The sequence below is a fragment of the Macaca thibetana genome, chromosome 5, assembly GCF_024542745.1.
Source record: "Macaca thibetana thibetana isolate TM-01 chromosome 5, ASM2454274v1, whole genome shotgun sequence".
Lineage (NCBI taxonomy): Eukaryota > Metazoa > Chordata > Mammalia > Primates > Cercopithecidae > Macaca > Macaca thibetana.
Genome location: NC_065582.1, coordinates 124,098,128 through 124,115,597, shown reverse-complemented (window position 1 = coordinate 124,115,597; position 17,470 = coordinate 124,098,128).

Below are 17,470 nucleotides of genomic sequence, written 5' to 3'. Positions count from 1 at the left end.
GTTCATAATATTAAACATGTATATGGAAATAAAAGGTCCAATAGAGACAAGACTACTTTGAAGAAAGTCAAGGTTTATATTTAAGCTATTTTGTGTTCTCATAAGGACAGACAAAAAGGTCATTAGAACAAAACAGAGAGCCAAGAAACAGGCTCATGCCAAACACAAAGATTAATTTTATGTGGCTTAAAGATCTGTTGGGAAAAACAAAACTTTAAAATTTGGAAGAAAATGTAGGAAGATAGCTTCAAGTCTGCAAATCAAAATGGCAAAGTATTCTCAGACAAGTCATAATATATATGTGTATATATATCCCTAAATTAAAATATTGATATATTAAACCACATTAAATTTGAAATTCATACAGAAAGTAGAAATACAAAGCTGCAGAATGAGAGATCAATGCATAAAGCTAACAAAAAGTTGGTATCCAGATTATATACAAAATACTCACTAATCAATAAGAAAAAGAGAGAAAATAAATTTAAAACAGAAAATTTGGCAAGGGATATTAAGAGACAATCCACAAAGTAGGAAAGGTCATTGGTCAATTGAAAAACCATATTTGTTTATGAGTTTTCATCTGAAGACAGGTTTTTCTTAAGATTGAATCAGTAACTGTCTTAGTTTAAATGGGAGGCTATAAGAGAATACCATGGACTGGGTGACTTACAAACAACAGAAATTTATTATTTCTCACAGTTCTGGAGACTGGAAAGTCCAAGATCAAGGTGCCAGCAGATTCAGCATCTGGTAAGAGCCCACTTCCTGGTTCACAGATAGAGGTCTTCTTAACTGTGGCCTCACACAGTAGAAGGGATGAGGAAGCTCTCTGAGGTCCCTTTTTTAACAGCACTAGTCCCATTCATGAGTGCTTGGACCAAATGACCTAATTGGCTCCCAAATGCCCCACCTCCTGATATCATCACATTGGGGTTAGGATTTCAGCATATGAATTTGGGGGGAGAGGGCGACATTAAAACATGCAGTTGACAGCAGTAACTCCATGAATTTAGGTTCAAGATCACACTATTAACAATTTCAAAAGTTTTCAAAAGCATCCTTTAGACTTTGTTCAGAATTTTTACCATCACTGGCTACAAAGAAAGGCAGGAAAATGAATATTTCTTCTGGGTTGGACAGATACTTCCTACTCCTTAACCAAAAATAGGATTTTTACTGAGAAGGAAGAAGATACACTTAATTGTAAGTGTCTACCATAATGGGATAACTTTTATTCAAAATGTAATAAGTAAGAAAATGTGTGGGAAAATATTATTAGGAATTCTCCCAAATGTATTGCAGAGAGATAACATAGAATAACAAAGATTGAGACACAAGTATTTTTAAATTAAGAGACTCCAATTTAAAAATAGTCTAGTGGATTGAGGTTTTTCCAGAAATAAAGACATCAGTCTTTTCTTTTTTTAAGAGGAAGAGGAATAAGAATGTTCTTCCCTCTTCCAGATGAAAGGAACTTATTGAAAAATATTTCTGTCCTCTTTCCATCCCTTTACTCACTCTATTTCAGAGAAGTGGAGTGACTTATCTACTGGGTATATTTGAGAAAAATCATTAAGCATGTTCAGGTCAGCAACTCTCCTCTTCATTGCAGACTCTTCATGTGGGAGGTCTACCTCCCTGAGTCCAAATGGGTAAATATGCCCAGTTCAATAATTAGCATACACACTAGACTAGTAGAGCTAAAATTAAGTTATCTAATCTGACCTATACCTATAATAAAGATCACATTTTGGCCTTCATTTTTATTTTTGTAACTTTTAGCAACTTTTTCAAAACCCATGAAAGGTAGAGATCAACTACTTATTGGGATCCCTGAATAGACCTTAAGAGAATCCTCAAATTAGAGGTTACATCAAGTGCCAAACAAATCAAAATAATACTTTTGACTTACAGGTCAATGCAGTATGTCAATTATAAAATATTTAAAACTAGGAAAAAGAAGAGAGCTTATGTTCAAAGACATGACTGCTAAATTAACAGCAGGTCAAAGGAAATGTAAAAGCAAATGCACAGCATAAGGAACACCTAGGACTAGCTTTCAGAATATCAAGAATTTCGTGTAATATTGCATCGTTTACATAAAGTAAGCAGTGGGGAAATATGGTAAGGGCAATTGGACCATATTGCAATGACCTTGAATGCCAAGATCCTTTTTTGGAAACAAGGAAAAGCACAAAAGACTTTATGAGTATAGGAATAAAGATGTAACTGGCAGTAGCAGGAAAGATGATTTGCAGCAGGGAGAGACAAGAAGAAAGATTATTTTATCAAAGATCTCTCCTTCTGTGTGCAAATTGGAAAATGTCTCTGGGATATGAAAGTCATGGGTGGACAGAAAGAGATACAGAATATTGGAATTTATGGTATAGAAACAAATTGTGCAAAGGGCCAATGTGTTTTCATTACTATTTCCCCACTTTGCCTTTTTGGCCATTCTATTATTAGACTGTTCTGGGTCTACTACTTTGAGCATGGATTTATCAGAATGAAAATCCTATTCAAATCTTTCTGAATTTTTTCCAAAACCTATACTCATGGTGGAATAAAGAGAACACTGAGATTTAGGCAAAATATTTGAGGTTTTGAGGAGTGAAGTCCAAGCTCCCACCACATTCACATTTAGGATAGATTGCTTTAGGCTGAGGAAAGGGGAAAAAGATGGACAATAAATTACAAAAGTAGACAAGCGAAGCCAGGCTAAAAAGGCCTTCACATATAAAAACGAAAGTGCGGCAAGAAGTTGCTGTGAGTTTCATGGGAGGTATACAGACACACACACACACACACACACACACACACACCCCAACCTCCCATGGTATAGGAAGCTGTATATTTTATATATATATATACACACACACACATACACAAACACACACACACACACACATATATACATATAAAATACTTTAGACCACAAAGTACATCCATGCAAGTAAGCACCATACATCTATTTTAGCTTCACAAAAAGTAGTTTTAGAGAACTCCTAAATTTAATATGCAAGAAGAGAAATCAACACAGGAGCTCAGAAGTAGGAGGAAAATGAAGAGGATATTCTTATTCACTTATTTACTTATACTTGTTTGTTGTGTACCTTGTGCAGAGGCCTTATGTAAGTCATGGAATATAAAACAGTGAAAAGAAATATAGGATTAATGTTGACAGCATCAGTTTGAACTCATTATTAGTTTGATATAGATATAGGTGAATAAATATGAATATTATCACACATGTATTTTCTTGCTCTGTTGGCTGAGAGGGCCTAGCGGCAATGAACACAACAAAGCAAAACAAAACACAGGGCTTTTGTAGGAATGACTGACTCTAATACTGAGGCAGGAAATATGTAAGATGAGTCTAGAGTATCTAATGGTACCAGAAAGCAGGGAAATCAGGAAATTACTAAAACATCCACACACACACGCACACACACACACAATGGGAATATGTCAAAAGGACACAGAAGCTAAGTGAAAGAATTTCCAATGGCCAGCTGGAAAATTTAAGGAACAAAACAAATGAATCAGTATTGGATTATAAAACAAGGTGTAAAATACATATCCATGAATCCATATTGACATAAATGATTACATAAATAAATAAATGGGGAGAAAGAAGTAAATGTCCCTTGCAGAAGAATTCCAAATAATTTATGTGCGGGCAGTCTCTGTTATGGGAAATCATGTTGTTGATATACTTTAAATATTCAAGGAAAACTGTGGCAAAGATTATATATACAAAGTTTAATAGAGTATAAAACATACATAAAAGCTGTAATATATAGTGAGTTCATCAGATCAAAGGTTGAGAGTTTGATTTATCTTCATTGGTGTTGACTTTCATAAAAGGTCTAGTAGGTCTCAACCCAAAGAGAGACCGTATGTGTCCTCTTCAAAGTCAGAGTTAAGGGCAGGGCACATTTTGAAAACAGTCAATACTCTGCCAAGCTGAATTGTCATCATTGTGTGTGGCCTGGTGACCTAGAGTGTCAGAGGAGCACAGGGACTATGCATTACCCAGAATCTAGTGCATATCTTCATCCCCTACACTTCCAATGATATGATGTGTATTATGAAGGTAGGCTGGCAGATAGATGAGAGAGAGAAAGAGATGTATGTTGGGGTTGGGGGCGGAGTAGAGAGGGGATTAATCAATTTAATGCATATCATTCTTATAAAAGTGTTTGCTTTTAATAAAATGTCCCAGAATGCCACAAAATAAGTACATCTTTTTTACATTCTCATCTTTAACAACATTTTTGTCTTTTTTAGTTCGCTTTGAGTGTCCACTTTCTCATGAGCACTATTTTAAGTCCTGAAATTAAAGAGTAAACTGGAAAATATCCTGTATTCATGGTTTACTCTCTTATTAGGAAAACAGACAATAAATCAATAGATTAGAATATACAGATATATAGAGTATATCAGATGAGGATAAGTGCTGTGAGAAAGTAAAAGCAAGGTGTATTAGTTTGTTTTCATGCGCTGATAAAGACATACCAGAGACTGGGCAATTTACAAAAGAAAGATTAGATGGAATTACAGTTCCACATGGCTGGCAGGCCCTAAAATCATGGCAGAAGGTGAAAGACACATCTCACATGGCAGCAGACAAGAGAAGAGATCTTGTGTGGGAAACTCCCTTTTTTAAAACCATCAAATCTTGTGAAACTTATTCACTATCATGAGAACAGCACAGGAAAGACCTGCCCCCATGATTCAGTTACCTCCCACTGGGTCTCTCCCACAATTTGTGGGAATTCAAGATGAGATTTGGGTGTGGATACACCCAAACCATATCACAAGGAAAGGGAATAATGGAGAAGGAGTTGCAATTCTGAAAGGTGAAAGAAAGCCTTGCTGAGAAGACTAAGAAGACTACATATGAATAAAGAATTACAAGAGTTGCAAGAGCAGCCAAGTGGGCAAGTGTGGAAAAATACTCCAGGCATGTATAAATATCTTAAAGAGGGAACACCTAGGCCAATGTGGCTTGAATACAATGAACAAGTAGATCAATTGAGTGGACAAGGAGATCAATAGGAGATCAATTCAGGGGGGAGGCCAGAATCTATAGGACCTTATAAGCCATTAAAGAATTTAAAGCAAGGCATGATCTGACTCAAATTTCACACTAGGGAGGCTGGGTCAGAAATAGGCTGATGGGTCAGTCCCCATCTAGGGGGCTGTTGCAGTGACACAGGTGAGATATAATCATGGCTTGAACCAGGGGAGTAGCAGTGGAAGTGATGAGGAATGGTCAGATTCTGTATATTTTGGCAGTTGAGTCTAAAATATTTACTGAGAAATTGGATTTGACATATGAGGAAAATACTAGGGTTCAAGTGGCTTAACCAACTGGAAGAAATGGATTGCCATGGACTGGATGAAAAAGACCAAAAAACCCCATTTAAACAGAACACTAGTAAGTAGCTGCTGAGAGTCACCCTTCCATTCCTCAAAATCAACTACTGGTCTCATTCCAGTCCTATCATTCTTTACAGTTGACAGGGTGTCTGTAAGTAAATAGGACCTTTAAACCAGTCACGACTTCAGCAGCCCTGGTAGTAGGGAAAGTGAATCTTGAGCAAGGATAGCCACAGCCCCAATCTAGAAAAGACCAATGAGAGTCTTTAATTAGGACATCTCACCACAATGAGGAGCTTCACTGACAGTATCTCATAGGAATTCACTTGGCTTCCTGAGTCAACTAACAACCAAATATAAAAAATGTGACTTGTTAGCAAATATAGCCAGTCTACCCCTGTTCCATTATGTGAATTTTTGTATTTAAACAGGTAATTGTTTGACTTGGATCGTCAGTTAATGGGATCTGTCTGTTGGAATAAATCCATTTCACTTCCAAATGTATATCTGGGCAGATTCGACCTCCTTTCTAAGTAAACTGGTTTCTGAGGCATAATTCTAGAATCTTTCTACTTCATATAGGAAATCTAATCTGAAATCTCTATATCCATTCCTAGAGTCTCAGAGACTTATTGTTATTATATTCCATAAGGTATTTACTCATCTGATATTCAAATTTTAGCAAGAATTTATTGTAAAAGAAGGAGGCTAGGAGTGAACGCTGTTATAACTGTGATATTTGAAGCATGGGGCATAGAAAATCGGAGAAGATCATTGCAGAAATTTTAATTTGGGTCCAATTATTTTGCTAATAAGGTGGCAGTTTTCCAAGTTCTATAAATAAGTTGCTGCAGAAAAGTTCCCAATTTTTCTTACCTGCCTTTTGCCAAAGCTTCCTACCTGTTCTCTGGTTTTAGTTTCCTGACATTCACTTTCTTACATTATAGGTAAAAACATATTGATACGCTTCTCAAGAGCCTTCCATTAGTCATTGTTCTAGACATTCTCTCTTTGACCATGAAGATCTTCTGTCCAGCTTTAACTGAGAATGGACTGTATACAACGGATACCATGTTGAGATTAGTACACAGAGGCACTGGCAAGGGACCTGAGGGCAGAAGAGGGTTAAGACTGGGGTATTTATTCCCTGGCTTCCCTCCTTCTGGATTGTGAGTTTTCAGTGGCTACATTTCTCTAGTGAAAGTACAGCTTGTTGGGTGACTCTCCCTACACCTTATGCTACTGTTACACTTCTCTTAGGATTTGAACAACTATTCACTTCCCTTGCTCCTTCAGACTTAGAAGTATAACAGATCCCCACGTTGATACACCAGGATAATTCTGACTTCATTGGTTCTTGTAGGATTTCCTTACCTTTGCTCCACATTTGTAAGTACAATAGTCCTTCCCTTAAATTATCCTCAATTACCTTGTTTGAGCATGTCATCTCTTCTCTACCAGGACTCTATTGCATTCCCCTGTCTGAATAATAGAGGTCAAACTAATTAGATTGGCACTCAAAGCTTGCTACATCATCTTATTTTATTCAACATCTTAAGTATTATTTTCCAAGATCTCTCTCATGGTACACTACCTCCTCAGCACACCAACATTTTTAGAGTTCTGTGCCTTTACTAACAACATTTATTTCAATCTGGAATAATTTTTTTATATCAATAAAGTGTATGAAGTATTAGATCACATACTATTTTCCTAAAATATTACTATAATTTAACAGGCCTCCTTTAGGAGCCTGATAGCTCATCTATGGTACCTAGCCATTCTTTACTGTACTTTATTTTTTTCTCTTAACTCTAGTCACACTATATAAACTGATCCTTGAAGATAGAAGACATATCATTCACCCTGTCTGAATATCCCTCAAACTCCCAGCTGATACTTTAAAAATAAGAGGTACTTAATAAATGTGTCCTGTTCCTGTAAATTAAAAATATATTATTTGAAAGCTCTTAGGATAGGCTTTTAAGTACAAAGCTAGAAGAAGAGAAACATGTTTCAAGCCTTCAAAACTTTCAAGACTCTTGGCCAGGCACAGTGGCTCATGCCTGTAATCCCAGCACTTTGGGAGGCCAAGGTGGGAGGATCACCTGAGGTCAGGAGTTCGAGACCAGTCTGTCCAACATGGTGAAAACCCATCTCTACTAAAAATATAAAAATTAGCTGGGCATGGGGGCGGGTGCCTGTAATCCCAGCTACTCAGGAGGCTGAGGCGGGAGAATCACTTGAACCGGGGATCATGCCACTGCACTCCAGCCTGGGCAACAGAGTGAGACAGCATCTAAAAAAAAAAAAAAAACAAGACCCTTGTCAGTCTGTGCCTTACCTTCCCATGTATCTACCATCAAATCCATCTGGGATGGAGAGCTGAAATTCCGTGGGGTTGCTGTGCTAGTTCTGTGTAGGGGATGCTGGAAGCAAGGCCCAGCTAGAAGCCACTAACAAATAAAGAATGAGTAGCTGCAGAGGCCAAGTGATTCTGAAGTAGGTATGTGGTATCTAGACCGTTGTTGTTATGCTGAGTATGGAGTTGAAAACCTACCACCTTCCATTTTTGGTTAATTACTAGAGTCTTTTTTGTTGAATGAATTTAAATTATGTGTATATGCTGAGGGTGGGAGATAAGGGAGCTATTAAAGTGTAAGTGATCTCAGACTGCTGCGGTGGGGATTGAGTAGGAAGAGTAAGTTGACTCTGATGGTTTTAAGTAGTCAGGTATTGCTTCTCTCTGAACCAAGTCTTACTATCCATGCAATGTATCAATAATTCTATGTACAGATAATTGTCAGAAATATATGAGAAGATGGATCAAAAATGGGCCAGTAGATTGTAAAAGATGGGGACTGACAGCAGATGTTACAATAATAATGAGCATTCCTTAAATTCCTCTTGCTTTCTTCCCACCAATAATCATTAAATAAAAGATAATGGAGAGTGACAAAACCAAAGATGTAAGTATCGTCATGTGCTTATTGAGAGGCAATGGTGGCATGGTTGGGAGGGTTAGGGAACTGTATGGTATTTGCTTCTAATTTGCATATGCCCAGAGCTCTAGTCTTCTTAAATTAGCATTAAGTTAAAGACGAAAAGAATATCAAAGATCTCCAGGGAATATTATTTTCTTTTTTTTTTTTTTTTTTTGTCGCCGGGGCTGGAGTACAGTGGCCGGATCTCAGCTCACTGCAAGCTCTGCCTCCCGGGTTTACGCCATTCTCCTGCCTCAGCCTCCCAAGTAGCTGGGACTACAGGCGCCCGTCACCTCGCCCGGCTAGTTTTTTGTATTTTTTTTTTTTTTAGTAGAGACGGGGTTTCACCGTGTTAGCCAGGATGGTCTCAATCTCCTGACCTCGTGATCCGCCCGTCTCGGCCTCCCAAAGTGCTGGGATTACAGGCTTGAGCCACCGCGCCCGGCCTGGGAAAATAATTTTCAATAGACATGCTGTACAAACATGCTTTGGAGTCTTCTGAGTTGAACATTTGTGGCTTTCTACCTTTTTCCAGCTTTGATCAAACATCTATGCTTTTATTGTACACATACACACACACACACACACACACGAGAGACAGAGAATGCAAAATGATAGATTTTTATTGATAAAGCAATTCTACTGGTTAAAAAAAATATATAGAAAATCCTTGTTCCAAAATTCCCATCATACATATGGAAAGGGAGGTCCAACATAATCACCTTAGAGGATTTTAAAACGTACAAATTTCTGGGGGTAAGAAAAACCCAGACATTCGGATTCAGGATGTCTGTGGTAGAACCTATGAACCTATGTTTTAAATGCTCAAGGTGATTCAGGAAACATACCAGCTGGAGTTGACCCCTACTCTCTCCTGAGAACCAACACTTGAAAGCACAGTCAGATACCAAGGAGATCAAGGTTTAAACTTTAATTCTCCTTAAGCCTGGGATTTCCTACTTGAAAAGGTAAGTGAAAACACTCACCTGTCATGAAGAATAAATGGGGAAATATATTACAAGAAACTAGAATGATTCCAAACATATTACAGGTAATCAATAGAAGAGGTTGAAGATGATAAATTCTCATCTGGAGCAGAGGCAATGATGGTGAAGGTACGTGGAAGGTCTCCAGAGCCTGGAAGAGTCAACAGGATCTGCTGACTAGATGAAGAGTGTCAAGGGGAGGGAAAACATACAGGTGAAGCCCCTGTTTGGGCTTCAATCGATAATTATCCACTAAGAAAAAGCACATGATGGGGAGAAGATTTGGATGAAAGAAGCGTTCACATTTGGACTTATGAGTGTGAGATAACCATGGGGAGACATCTGGGTGGCAGTTAGATACATGGATTGGTTGCCCATAAGACAGAAAAAGGCTAGAAATAAAAATATGTCTATCATCAAAGGAGAGAACCTGGAAACTGTGACAGATGATAAAGATGGGCTCACTCAGCTTAATTTTGTTATCCTTGTAGTATTCCTTAAGCTGGAGACTGAAAACCTAAAGTCACATTTAACAGATCCTTTTATAGCTTAGGTTACACACAGAGTCTACTGATCAGATGCATTCTCATGGGATCTGGCAGCAGAATTCATCCTTATGAGTGAGGGACAAACTTCTGCTCCCCCTGCTGTTTCTGCTGGCAAGCCCAATTGTGAGTATAGTTGTTTTTTGTGTTGATTGTAGCAGAAGTCCCAGGTTCTAGCATTGAGCTTAATGTGTTTCAAGAGACAGGGCATGGGACATTCATTCTACTGGCGAAGATTATACAGAAGTTATGTGGCCCTGGAGTCATCAGCTGTGATATTAGCTTCCTGTTTCCTTTCCTTGCTGATTGTGGTAGAGGTAGTAGATCCTCTAGTGAACAAGTTCTGTCAGATTGTTCTGAGAATCATTACTATAAGCTCAACCTAGAACTTGATTGTCTAGGCCAGCACTGTCCAATGGAATGTTCTGTCATGAGAAAACTGTTCTGTGAATCTGTGTTGTCTAATATGGCAGCCACTAGACACTTGTGACTCGATCACTTGAAATGTGACTATTGCAACTGAGGAACTGAATTTTAGTTTTTTTAATTGACATTTTTAATTTTAAAAAATAGAAATAGAGACAGGATCTCACCATGTTGCCCAGGCTGGTCTTGAGCTACTGAGCAATCCACCTGCCTCAGCCTTCCAAAGTGTTGGGATTATAGGCATGAGCCAGTGCACCTGGCCTGACTTTTAATTTAATTTTATTTTAATTAATTTAAGTGTAAATGACCATGTGTGATTAGTGACTACCATATTGGACAGCACAGCTGAAGACTGTCCAATGATTTATGGCATCTAATTTTCTGAATTAAACTTCTTTCCACTTAAATAAAGTGGTTTCTGTTATTTGCAATTGAACACTGATTAATACAGTAATGCTTACATTTCCCTTAGGTAAATGCATAGAGTGAGGGGAAAGAGGCCATAAATTAATGCCATGGATAAACCTGCTATTGAAAAAATGGTTAGAGGATGAAATAAATAAAAATAGGAGACAGAGCAACAATAAATAGGAGATGCCAGAGGAATTAGGGCCATAGAAACTAAGGAAGATGAGTGTAAGGAACATGGCTGCACTGTGGCCAAGTGGGCATAGGCTGAGGTAAACATCCTGCATGACTCAGCCAGTTTGGAGTGCAAGCGTTTGACTCCACTTGTTATCACAGCCATGTAGCCATAATACGGGAAGGTCATCCCTTGGCCCTATGCCACTATTGTCTGTTAAAGGAATAATTGCCCTGCTGACACTGTACAGGCACGTTTGTGCCCAGAGAGAGAAAGAGTTAAGCTGCTGACCCTGAAGGGAGAGCCAGTCACACAGCTGTGTGTGGGAGCAGCCCGAGCAAGCAGCCGAGACAGAGCAGACAGTGTACGAGAACTGCTGATGAGAGAGCTGCTAAATAAAGCCATGTCTCATTTACCTGCTGTTTCTCGAATGTTCTTCCAGCTCTCTGACACCATGCACCCACTCCCCTCAGATCTCAGCTGAGGCTGGAATCTAACCCTGAGCATGGCAGAGAGTCCATCAATAAGAAAAGATATCGGACTATAAGGAAAACAATATGGTGTCCAAAGTACAGTGAGCTAAGCAGATGACTATGGAGAACTTAAATTGTATCTCTTGGGTGAGTGTGACTTTTTCCCTGTTTTGCATGATTCCCCCAATATCTGTGGGGCTTTGAAACCTTTCTGTGTGCATACTAGTGTGATGTTTGCGTATGTCAATATGGAGGGGCCGGGATAATAATTTGTAGTCTGAAGGTTATTCTTCATGTCCCTCAGTAAATACCTATCACTTTCTATAATTCAGTTTCCTATGGAAAAAAATGAGGATAATAATACCCCTCATGAAGAATAAATGAAATGTTGATATGAAAAAACTTTGCCAGCTGAATAGAGCAGTATGTAATACAAACCATAAATGTCCATCCCAAAGCGAGTCTGAAAGCATTCTCAGATCTCACGTGATACACAGAGCTATCTATAGGAAAGAATGAGTGAGTAAATAGAAGTCTGGTTAGATGAAAACAACAGTATTTGAAAAAAAATCAGTTGGCAGATTAAATTTTGATAGGATTAGCGTAGATATCTGAAGAATGTAATCTCATCCAGATGCTAAGAACATTATACAAAGAAATATGAATTTATAGCAAAGGGCAAGCGGCTTGTGTTTATTCTAAAGTTAATATCTGTCTCAATGTTTTTGATTTTGTCTTCCCTAAGGCAAGCTTTCTTGAGCTAGGCATTCAGAAAAAGGTACACGGAATTCAAAATGAGTCTGCAAATGTCACAAAATAGCCAAGAAACCAGAACAATTTAAGACTGAGGGCAAAATACAATTTTTTTATACTTAAATAACATACCAAAAAAAGTGACTACACAATGAAAGGAAAAAATCATGATATTAGAAAATAATAGTTACAACGTATATACTACAATTTTCTTTAGTGTTCTCAACCTCAATTCTGATTTAGACTTTCTATTACTTAGAAAAGAGCAAACTGGGAATCAGAGTAAATTTGAGTTTTTTAACATAATTACTTTAAGACATTTAACACAAGCTATTGTAGGTAAAAACTATTTCTCTTCTATTCTCTTCTGAAATCAATCAAAATCAGTATGAAGACTAAAAATAAACAGAGAAAAATAGTCAAAACCATGAATTTTGATAAATATTTGACAAAACAATAGAAATCCTCTTATTTTTACGTAGAAGTTGACAGCAATTTTCTTAAACATAGTTTCTGTGGTTGGAATTCCATATTGATTTGTCTTTCCTAAATAATCTATGTTCATAACATATTGTCTATAATTCCAATTACATAATTGAATAGATTATTACTCTATTTATATAACTGAATAGATTGCTTGTTGTTGTTTTAGTTTGCATTTCCCTGAAAACGTATGATGTGGGATATCTTTTTATATGCATTGCTCTCTGTTAAGGTCTTTGGTCCATTTAATCAAGTGGTTGGTGTCCTTATTGTTGAGTTTTAAAAGTTATTTGTATATTTTGGATAATAGTCTTTTATCAGATATGTCTTTGCAAATCTTTTCCCCCAGTCTGTGGCTTGTCTTTCATTCTCTTGACTGTCTTTCACAGAGCAGACATTTTTCATTGTTAATAAAGTCCAGTTTATTATTTCTTTCTTTCATGGATGATATCTTTGGTGTTACAAGTAAAAAGCCATCACCAAGCCCAACATCATCTAGATTTCCTCCTATGTTATCTTCTAGGATTTCTATAGTTTTGCATTTTATGTTTAGGTCTGTGGTTCATTTCAAGTTAATTTTGGGGAAGGGTATAATAAGGTCTGCATCTAGATTCACTTCATTGCATGTGGATACCCAGTTGTTCCAGCATTTGTTGAAAAGCTTCTCTTTTCTGTATTGTATTACTTTTGCACCTTTGTTGAAAAATCAGTTGACTATATTTATGTGGATCAATTCCTGTGCTCTTTTGATCTATTTGTCTGTTCTTGCATCAATAACACACTGTCTTTATTACTAATTGTGGCTGTATAGTATGTCTTTAAATTAGGTACTATCAGTCCTCCAACTCTGTTCTTCTCCTTCAATACTTTGTTAACAACTATTCTGCATCTTTGTTTGTCCATATAAATTTTAGAATCAGTTCTGCAATATCTCCAAAATATTTTGCTGGGAATTTTATTGGATTGTGTTGAATCTATAGATCAAGTTAGAAAAAAATTGACATCTTGACATTGAGACCTCCTATCTGAGAACATGGGGTATGTCTCCATTTATTTAGTTCTTTGGTTTCTTTCCTCAGAGTTTTGTGGTTTTCTTCAAACAGATCTTGTACATATTTTGTTAGATTTATACCTAAGTATTTCATTTTGGGGGGTGCTGATATAAATGACTTTGTGTTTTTAATTTTGAATTCTTCCTGTTCATTGCTAGTATATAGGAAAATGATTGACTTTTGTGTATCAACCTTGTATTCTGCAACCCTGTTACACTCACTTTTTAGTTCCAGGAGATTGTCGGTTCTTTCATATTTCCTACATAAATAATCATGTCATCTGCAAAAAAATACAGTTTTATTGCATCGCTTCCAATATGTATACCTTTTATTTCCTTTTTTGTTTGTCTTATCGTACTAGCTAGTACTATTATTTCTTCCTTAAATGTTTTATATAGTTCTGTACACAACCTTTAAATCTTATTTTGCAGAAAGTTTGTAATTTTAGATTTATTTTTTAAAATAAACACTAATTCAGATTTTATATTTCTTCTTATGTGCATTTTGGTAACTCAGGTGACTTTATGCATATTTGGGAAATTTTATATTTTGTTTTAATTTATTGGCAAAAATGTTTGTAGTAACTCTTTCTATAAATTTAAATACTATAAGTTTTGTGCTTAGCTCACTTTTTCTTTCTGATGGTTACAATTTGTGCTTTCTGTCCTTTCATTATCAGTCTTATGAGGGGCTAACTAGTGTTATTTATCTTTTGGCTTTTAACAAATTCTCTGTGACTACAACTCTGCCTGCTTTTAGGGGCATGTTTAGGAGCACATTGTTATTTTATCATTTGAATGAGAACAGCCCTTGGTATCCTAGATTTTCAATTGCTGTGGAGATATCACCATATTCAGAGTCCTGATTAAATAGGAGAAATTCCTTGTTTCACTCTGATGTTAACTCACACAGCACTTTTTTAACCACAGAACACATTAGCTTAATGATAATTTTTCATTAAAAATACATATCGATCATTTATCATATGTCCTGTGCTGGCCAGAAGGGGGCTCTCTTCATTTTAATTAATCGCAGACCCAAGCCCGTGGCACAGACGTCATTTTGAATACTGTTGTTTACTGTATTGCCTGAAAGAACTCTTAGGAGGGTTGCCCATTTACCAGTAAATGATCTGGTTCCAAAATGACATACATCACTCTGATCATAATCAATGGTTTAAAACTGTCTAGCACATGATCTCATTTAACTAAAAGATGAGCAGAAAGTGAAATATTCCCATATGCTCAAAAGTGAGAAAACCAAAATTATTTGGTAAACAGTACTTATGACTATCAAAGTATACGCTTTGATTTCCACCCAGAAAAGAAGTGGAGGATATAAGAAAAATAATGTTCTTACCAATTAGCATTAACTGTTATCTATGCTTATGAATACTTTTGTAAAAATGATCTATATATGTGATTTTTTAAAAGTAGAGGATAAAAACCATTATGTTATCAATAATTATTTCTGGCATAGGAACATCAGTGATATATATATGTTATCTTTACTTATGTTCCTTTCAAAGACATTTTTAATAAACATATAGCAATTTTGTTATTAAAAAATAAAGTCCAAACATGAAAAGAAAGAATTGTAAAATTTACCTTGAAGTCAAATGTTCAGTTTTTCTGTGTATTTCTCTCTTTTTCTCCTTTCATCATCCTGGCTTTAATCAATTTTAACTATGGAGTGCATGTGGAGTGAAAGAAACCCTCAGGCATCAATTCAAAATAAATCAGTGGCCAAGGTACATCATAAAAATTCACTTTCAGTGCAATTTTTTTCCACCATTACACAAAGGAAATAGTGAAGAAAAGCATTTTTCTCTGTTTCAAGTATGCAAAAGGCATTTATAACTAAAATTTCATTGAGATGAGTTCAGGAGAAACATCAAGCATTATAAATGTAACTAATTCATAGTAAAATTAAGAATCACAGCTAAAAATAAAGATAATGTTTTGCATTTGAATAAAAATTGAATTTTATCTACTAAGTGCTTCTTAATGAGTGGTTCACACTGTTATTCACATATAAATATTTAGATTTATAGATTTTTCTTTTAATTAGTGCTTAAACTACAAATAGTGGTGCAAGAAATAGAAATTTCCAATAGATCCTCCTTGCCTTTTGTTAATTGCAAAATAAATCGATGTGCCATTGAATAGGTCTAATCAGGCTTCCTGAGAGGCCAACCTCTAGAGTGCAGTTTTGGGGACAGTCACTGAATAAAATGTGTATTGAGAGAAGACTTTGGAGATCATGACAATTGTAGTATGTGAGCTTCCTAAGAAGTGTCTTATTCTGAAACAATGCAATGATATGTCTTTTTAGTTTTTTAAGAGAAATATAAATTTTTCGCCACATGATCATCTAGTTTTATCTCACATTTGCTGAACATTAAATATTCTCCAGATCACAAGGTCAGGAGTTCGAGATCAACCTGGCCAATGTAGTGAAACCCCGTCTCTACTAAAAATACAAAAATTAGCCAGGTATGGTGGCACACACCTGTAATCTCAACTATTCAGTAGGGTGAGGCAGGAGAATTGCTTGAACCCAGGAGGCGGAGGTTGCAGTGAGCCGAGATCACATCACTGCACTCCAGCACTCCAGCCTGGGCAAAAGAGCAAGACTCCATCTCAAAACAAACAAACAAACAAACAAACAAATAAATAAATAAATATTCTCCCTATCTATGAAGATCTCCAAATATCCATCTAACTTTTCAGCAAAACTAAATGGAGTTAAAGCCAGTTAAATCAGTCAATAAGACAGGATTTAGTCTCTATTAAACTCTTTTCATTATTATCATATGTGTGTATGGGAGATAGAGAAAGGGAAAGGAGAGAGGCAGAAAGGTAAAGATGGAGAGAGGGAGAGAAGAGGGAGACTGAGAAAGAATTTTAGCTTAATTATAAGACTAAGTTCTACCGCTCTTTGGAGTTCTATGGGCCTCCCTAACTATAGTCTCCATAACAATATCAAACAAATTTACATTCAAGTCCTCTAGGTCTACTACTTCTAAGCTCGGAAAAGTTACTCAAGAGGGAAAATAGCTATTCTTCATTGTTTGAAAATATTAAAATAAAATATATAGCATAGTTATTTTGGTACCTAGTATAAACTAAGTACTCAATAAATTTTATCTACATGCTACCAATAAAAATTGTCATAATTGTTATTATTATTATTATTTGAGACAGGGTCTTGTTCTGTTGCCCAAGTTAGAGTGCAGTGGCACTTGATGGCTCACTAGAGCCTCAATCCCCCAGCTCAAGCGATTGTCCCACCTCAGCCTCCCAAGTAATTGGGACCACAGGCATGTATCAGCATGCCCAGCTTTAAAAAAAAAAAAAAAGTAGAAACTGGGTCTTACTGTATTGCCCAGGCTTGTCTCTAACTACTTTTATTTTTAACAGGCTATAAATATTCTTGGTGGCTTCTGTTGCGACGAAGAATACATGCATTTTTTGAGTCTGTTCATACTTATTACCTTGATTGAAGAGCAACATTCAGAAGCCTCAAACTCCTTTTTCAGAAAAGAAAAAAAAAAAAAGCTTTCCAATTTATTGTATTAGCTTTAGATACAATTCAACAAAATATAGAACAGGAACTTTTAATTTTGCCAAGAATATACAATAAGGATTTATCCACAAACCATGAAAGAAAATGAGTATACATTTCTATAAGAATCTAGAAAGAATTTCCCATAGATTTCTGCTGGAAGTCATACGGTCTATAGGGTCTGTTCTGTTTGTAGGAGATAGAGTATCCCACTTCCTCCAGGGACCTCA